Source organism: Harmonia axyridis, chromosome X (assembly GCF_914767665.1).
Source record: "Harmonia axyridis chromosome X, icHarAxyr1.1, whole genome shotgun sequence".
NCBI classification, from domain to species: Eukaryota; Metazoa; Arthropoda; class Insecta; order Coleoptera; family Coccinellidae; genus Harmonia; species Harmonia axyridis.
The window spans coordinates 23,172,231-23,180,029 of record NC_059508.1 but is presented as its reverse complement, the minus strand read 5'-3'; the positions used below and the strand labels follow the sequence as shown (position 1 = coordinate 23,180,029).

General features: G+C 31.0%; 1 pseudogene; it reads left to right on the top strand.

Annotated features, from left to right (window-relative positions):
• The first annotated feature begins 997 nt into the window (after positions 1-997).
• LOC123686639 lies at positions 998-6,179 on the top strand (annotated as a pseudogene).
• The last annotated feature ends 1,620 nt before the right edge of the window (positions 6,180-7,799 follow it).

Here is a 7,799-nt window from a genome sequence, read left to right as displayed (position 1 = left end):
TTTATTTTTATTTATTATTCAAAGTTTAAAACATAAGATTTGACTTGTATTAATGTAAATTTATTTAGTTTTATTTTATATTTTATAATAATAATAGTATTTTTAGTTAAAATACCGATATTTTTATTTCATTTATGATTGCCTAAAGCACATGTAGAAGCTTCAGTTGCTGGGTCTATAATATTAGCAGGAGTGATATTAAAGTTAGGAAGATACGGGCTTATTCGGTTTTTAATTATATTTATATATTTAGGAGTTAAGGTTAATTTTTTTTTAATTAATTTATCTTTAATAGGAGGGATTTTAGTTTCTTTAAGTTGTTTACGTCAAAGAGATATAAAATCTTCAATTGCTTATTCTTCAGTTGTTCATATAGGACTTTTATTGTCAGGTTTATTAACATTTAATTCTTGAGGAATTACTGGATCTTTAATAATAATATTAGCTCATGGTTGTTGCTCTTCAGGATTATTTGTTTTAGTAAATATAAATTAAGAACGTATTGTTAGTCGAAGCATTTTTATTAATAAAGGTTTAATTAATATTGTACCTTTTTTATCTTTATGGTGATTTTTGTTAGTAATTAGAAATATAGCTGCACCTCCTTCTTTAAATTTGTTAAGAGAAATCTTGTTAATTAATAGTTTAATTAATTATTCTCATATTTGTATATTTATATTAATAATTATAACTTTTTTGAGAGCTTCATATAGTTTGTATTTATATTCTTTTAGTCAACATGGAAAATTTTACAGAAGATTATATTTTTTTGAATTAATTTCTTATCGAGAATTAATTTTATTATTAATGCATTGGGTTCCTTTAAATTTAATTTTATTAAAAAGAGATTTATTTTTCTTATACTTAAATAGTTTATATAAAATATTGATTTGTGGAGTCAATGAAGTTACTTTAACTTTAAGTAATATCTTTTTGTGTAATTTTTTCTAGATTAATACTTAGGTTTTTTTTTTTTTTTAGTTTAAGATTATTTTTACTCAATACAGGAAAGGTTTATTTTATTGAGTGAAGAATTTTTAGTTTAAATTCAATAGAAGTAGAAATATTAATTCTTTTAGATTGAATATCCTTATTATTTGTTTCTTTTGTTTTATTTATTTCTACAATAGTAATTTTTTATAGAAAATCTTATATATCTAAGGATTTATCTATTAATCGTTTTATCATATTAGTTTTTATATTTGTTCTTTCTATATTATTAATAATTTTAAGTCCAAATTTAATTTCAATTTTATTGGGTTGAGATGGGTTAGGATTAGTTTCTTATTGTTTAGTGATTTATTATCAAAATGTAAAATCTTATTCAGCTGGTATATTAACAGCTTTATCTAATCGAGTAGGAGACGCGATATTAATAATTTCTATTGCTTGGATAATAAATTTTGGAAGATGGAATTTTATATTATATATTGATAATTATTATAGAGATAAAAGAATAATAATTGTAGGTTTGTTAATTATTATTGCTGCTTTAACTAAAAGTGCACAAATTCCTTTTTCAGCTTGATTACCAGCAGCTATAGCTGCTCCTACTCCTGTTTCAGCATTAGTACATTCTTCAACTTTAGTAACAGCAGGGGTTTATTTATTAATTCGATTTCATTTATTATTGGAAAATTATTCTTTTGTGTTAATATTCATTGGATTGATAACAATATTAATTTCAGGTTTAGCGGCTAATTTTGAATATGATTTAAAAAAAATTATTGCTTTATCAACTTTAAGTCAGTTAGGTTTAATAGTTGTAACGAAGTGAAATTCGTTACTAGAATCACCCGGTATAATTTAGCCCAGGTTGAGAATTCAATAATTATTTTACTAGAATCACCTAGTATAATTTACCCCAGGTTTAGAATTCAATAATTATTTTATCAGAATCACCCAGTATAATTTGCCCCAGGTTTAGAATTCCATCATTATTCTACCAATCATATGAGTAGGTGAAAATAAAATTTTAATTGAGAGCAGTGAAGGTATTTTTCGTCCAATTCAGAAATTTTCATTTGGAATAATTTCTGATTTATTTATTTCATGAAAATATAACGATGCAATTTAAAATATCAGCCTATGTATAAAAACTTCCGTGCGACACCGCTACAGACGTTATCTCTTCAATATGTTCTTTTTTACATGTTGTCGTTCGTTTTTCATATTCACACCGCCGATTTTGAGACTCGAAATTTTCCCCTTCCAACCGAGATTACAAGTGAAGTATTTCGGAAAAGGAGGATTATTCTGGTCGGTGTCTTCGAAGTAGAAAGATATTTTTCCAATTATTCTCGCCGGTGTCTTCGAAGTATCAAGATATTTTCCGATTTACTCCTGTCGGCGTCTTCGAGCTATATATTTTCATAGTTATTGAGCGGATTTTCTTGAGTAACAATTTAGAGTTTAATTTTTAGTTTGCAATTTTTCTTTTGAACGTTGGACGTTTTAGTGCCGTATTTTATATTCGTGAATTTGACACTTAGCCAGTACACGAAAAGAATTTGAGTTCGTGTAGTGAAGTGGGAAATTCTTAGGATTGGTAAGAACCGTTTTATTCCTGTCTGTATTATCGGTGACTTTCCTGTGTTCCATCGATACTTTCCGAGTGTGATTTATTTGTAATTTATTTTATTTCTTAGATCTTTCTTTCTCAAGTGGAGTTTGTCTGTTCGGTTCCTTATTGCGAGCAACTCTTATTTGGAACTAACAGGCAAAACTCCTTATCTTGGGGAGAGGGGTCGTTTATTTCCGATCTCCGGATCACTGCGGTCTTTAAGGTTAATTACCCTGTCCGGTCCGACTCGAGTCGTTAATTGGTGGATGCGCCGAGGTATACCGTAAGTGAAATTTATTTCTTTGATCTTTCTTTCTCAAGTGGAGTTTGTCTGTTCGGTTCCTTATTGCGAGCAACTCTTATTTGGAACTACCAGGCAAAACTCCTTATCTCGAGGAGAGGGGTCGCTAATTTCCGATCTCTGGATCACCGTGGTCTTTTGGGCTAATTACCCTGTCCGGTCTGACTCGAGTCGTGAATTGGTGGATGCGCCACAGTATACCCTGAACGAAATTTATTTCTTAGATCTTTCTTTCTCAAGTGGAGTTTGTCTGTCCGGTTCCTTATTGCGAGCAACTCTTATTTGGAACTACCAGGCAGAACTCCTTATCTTGAGGAGAGGGGTCGCTAATTTCCGATCTCCGGATCACCGCGGTGTTTTGGGCTAATTACCCTGTCCGGTCTGACTCGAGTCGTGAATTGGTGGATGCGCCGAAGTATACCCTGAGTGAAATTTATTTCTTAGATCTTTCTTTCTCAAGTGGAGTTTGTCTGTTCGGTTCCTTATTGCGAGCAACTCTTATTTGGAACTACCAGGCAGAACTCCTTATCTTGAGGAGAGGGGTCGCTAATTTCCGATCTCCGGATCACAGCAGTGTTTTGGGCTAATTACCCTGTCCGGTCTGACTCGAGTCGTGAATTGGTGGATGCGCCACAGTATACCCTGAACGAAATTTATTTCTTAGATCTTTCTTTCTCAAGTGGAGTTTGTCTGTCCGGTTCCTTATTGCGAGCAACTCTTATTTGGAACTACCAGGTAGAACTCCTTATCTTGAGGAGAGGGGTCGCTAATTTCCGATCTCCGGATCACAGCAGTGTTTTGGGCTAATTACCCTGTCCGGTCTGACTCGAGTCGTGAATTGGTGGATGCGCCACAGTATACCCTGAACGAAATTTATTTCTTAGATCTTTCTTTCTCAAGTGGAGTTTGTCTGTCCGGTTCCTTATTGCGAGCAACTCTTATTTGGAACTACCAGGCAGAACTCCTTATCTTGAGGAGGGGGGTCGCTAATTTCCGATCTCTGGATCACCGCGGTGTTTTGGGCTAATTACCCTGTCCGGTCTGACTCGAGTCGTGAATTGGTGGATGCGCCGAAGTGTACCCTGAGTGAAATTTATTTCTTAGATCTTTCTTTCTCAAGTGGAGTTTGTCTGTCCGGTTCCTTATTGCGAGCAACTCTTATTTGGAACTACCAGGCATAACTCCTTATCTTGGGGAGAGGGGTCACTTAATTCCGATCTCCGGATCACAGCAGCCTTTTCGGCGAATTACCCTGTCCGGTCTGACTCGAGTCTGGAATTGGTGGATGCGCCAGAGTATACCCCGAACGAAATTTATTTCTTAGATTTATTTTGGTGGATGCACCGACCCAACTTTCTCAGGTGGAATCTGTGTGTCGGGTCCCTTATTGCGAGCAACTCTTATTTGGGACCACCAGACAGAATTCCTTATCTTGTGGAGCGGGGTCGCTCATTTCCGATTCACGGATCACCGTGGTCATTTCGGTGAGTCACCCTGCCCAGTCCGACCTGAGATTTATTTTGGTGGATGCGCCGACAAATACCCTGATTGAAATCTGTTTCTAAGACCCAACTTTCTCAAGTGGAATCCGTGTGTCGGGTCCCTTATTGCGAGGAACTCTTATTTGGGACCACCAGACGGAATTCCTCATCTTGTGGAGAGTGGTCGCGTATTTCCGATTCACTGATCACCGTGGTCATTTCGGTGAGTCACCCTGCCCAGTCTGACTTAATATCAATTTTTGGTGGATGCGCCGATACAAGACCTGATTCGAAGATATTATTCAGGCTTGCTGTTTCTAATAAAGAGGTATCGAACCGGACCGTACGGAACACAGGATAGGTAGTCATATCTGACTTATTAGACTGCATTTCACACGCCAATCTGCATGCTTTCCACGCTTGTCCGCACTTAACCGTTTTTATCATCGCTCAATTTGCTTGCTCACTGCTTACTCATTTCTGCTGCTTGATATACGCCACCTGCTCACCTCGCTTAGTTCTCGTTCCGTACCGTGTTGCATTGTAAATATTTGCTTTTGGTGTTTAGTAGCCTTGTGCATTATTGTATATATAGGATAGTATTGTATATAATTTGGTGTTGTACATAAGGGAACGGATATTGTTAAATATAGTGTGTTTCGTCAGGGTGTCTTTTATTTATCTCATAGACATTTACTGCCATTTAGCGAAATAAATCACCACTGGTCAATCGCTCTTACCTTAGATTGAATCGAACCCTTCTCCAACTGTTTAAAAGCTACCCAGGGTCGATAATAGTGAGCGACGTAAGGAATTGCGACCTTATAAAACCTATCGCAATTGGCGCCCGAGGTAATATAGGAGAGAAATAGTAAACAATCATCAATCCGAAGAAAGTCGCCGTCACATAGTTACTATTTTAAGATTAGGTTTATATGAATTAGCTTTTTTTCATTTATTAATTCATGCTTTATTTAAAGCTTTATTATTTATATGTGCAGGTAATTTTATTCATTTAATAGGAGAATGTCAAGATATTCGTTTTATAGGGGGTTTAGTTTATAAAACTCCTATAACTGTAATATATTTTAATGTAAGAAATCTATCATTATGTGGGATTCCTTTTTTTTCTGGATTTTACTCAAAAGATTTAATTATAGAGGTTTATTCTATGTTGAGATTAAATATTTTAATTTATTTAATTATATTAATTTCTTTAACATTAACAGTTTCTTATACAGTGCGTTTATTAAATTATTTAATATTTACAGATTATTGTGGGTTTAGAATAAATAGAACTGAAAAATTAAGAGATGAAATAGTTTATAGAATAGAATTTATATTTATTATTGTATTATTTTCAGGAACGGTTCTTATATGATTTATATTTAAGGATATTAATTTAGTTGTATTACCTTTTTTTATGAAAATTTTAATTTTAATTATAGTAATAATTGGGGTAATTATAGGTTTTGAGATTTCTTTATCAAAATTAAATTATAATTTAATTTTTTCTAATTCAATAAAAATTTTAATTTTTTTAGTATTAATATGGAATTTGCCTTATATTTCAACTTTTGGAATAAATTATTTTTTTATTAATTTAGGAATACTAAATTATAAATTTTTAGATCAAGGTTGATCAGAGTTCTTAGGAAGCCAGGGTTTATTCAAATTTTTTTTAAAAATTTCTGTTTTATTTCAGTATATTTTTAAAAATAGTTCAAAGATTTATATAATAATATTTTTAATTTGGATTATTTTGTTATTGATTTATATATTCTACTTAAATAGCTTAATAGAGCGCAATATTGAAGATATTGAGGTAAATTAAAATATTTTTTAAGTATTTATAAGAATTAATCTTTTTTTATAATGAAAATATAATGTTTTAGATAAACTATATAAATAGAAATATTAACAAATTGCTATATATTAAGTTAGAAGCTTAAATTTTTATATTTCTCTAATTGGAGAGTTTCTCATTGGAATCATTAACAGTGACTTACTTCTAGTTTGGTTTCAATTGAATGAGGAATTTAAGTTCAAATTTTTAGGTCGAAACTAAATGCAATATTTTGCTTCTTATTTAAGATAAACTGAAAAACAGTATTTTTTAAATGCAAATTAAATGTTAATTTAACTATTATCCTATAAAGATCAGTTTAAGGCTCCTTGTTTTCATTCATGGTATAAACCTAAAATTAAGATTGCCATGAATATAAAAAATATAATGCTAATAATTATAATATTAGAATATTTTATTCTATAAATAAAAGGGATAATAAGGGTAATTTCTACATCAAAAATTAAAAAGATTAAAGCGATTAAAAAAAAGTGAATTGAGAATGGTAGGCGTGCAGAATTTTTAGGGTCAAATCCGCATTCAAAGGGAGAACTTTTTTCTCGATCTTTAAATGTTTTTATTGAAATATAATTTGCAATAATTATTAAAATTATTATAATTCTAAAAATTATCAAAATTAAAGATGAAATTAAGAATATTAACTATACTTTTAAAAGATTTTTTGATTGGAAATCAAATGTAATATTTATACTATATAGATATCTACCTCATCAATAAATAGATATATATAGGAATAGTCATACTACGTCTACAAAATGTCAATATCATGCTGCTGCTTCGAATCCAAAATGGTGATTGTTTCTAAAATGATTAAAGTTTAATCGAGTTGAACATACTAAAAGAAAAATAGAACCAATAATTACATGTAAACCATGGAATCCTGTAGCTATAAAGAATGTTCTTCCATAAACTTAATCGGCTATAGAAAATGGGGCTTCTAAATATTCAATTCCTTGTAGTAAAGAAAAATATATTCCTAGTAAAACAGTAATAATTAATCTTTGAAATGTTTGATTAAAATTATTTTCTATTAATCTATGGTGGGCTCAAGTTACACTTAGGCCTGATCTTAATAGAATAATAGTGTTTAATAATGGGATTTCATTAGGATTAAAGGTATTAATTCCTTTTGGAGGTCAAGTTATTCCTAATTCGATAGAAGGAGATAATCTTATATGATAAAATCTTCAAAAAAAACTAATAAAGAAAAAAATCTCTGAGGTAATAAATAAAATTATTCCTCATCGTAAACCAAAAGATACTAAAAGAGTGTGGTTTCCTTGAAAGGTTCTTTCTCGAATTAAATCTCGTCATCATTGAAATATAATTAGTAAAAGAATTAAATTTCTTAATATAAATAAATTTGAGTTAAAAAGATGGAATCATTTAATTATTCCTATTATAGCAGTTATAGCTCTAAAAGCGCCTTAAATTGGTCAAGGACTATAATCTATCATACTAAATGAAATGAGTGATTTTTTATCATAATTATTTTCTCTAGAATAAAGAGTTCTAAGGATAGCAAAAACATAAGATTGAATTAAAGCTACTGCTGATTCTAATAAAATTAGTATAAATTGAATTATA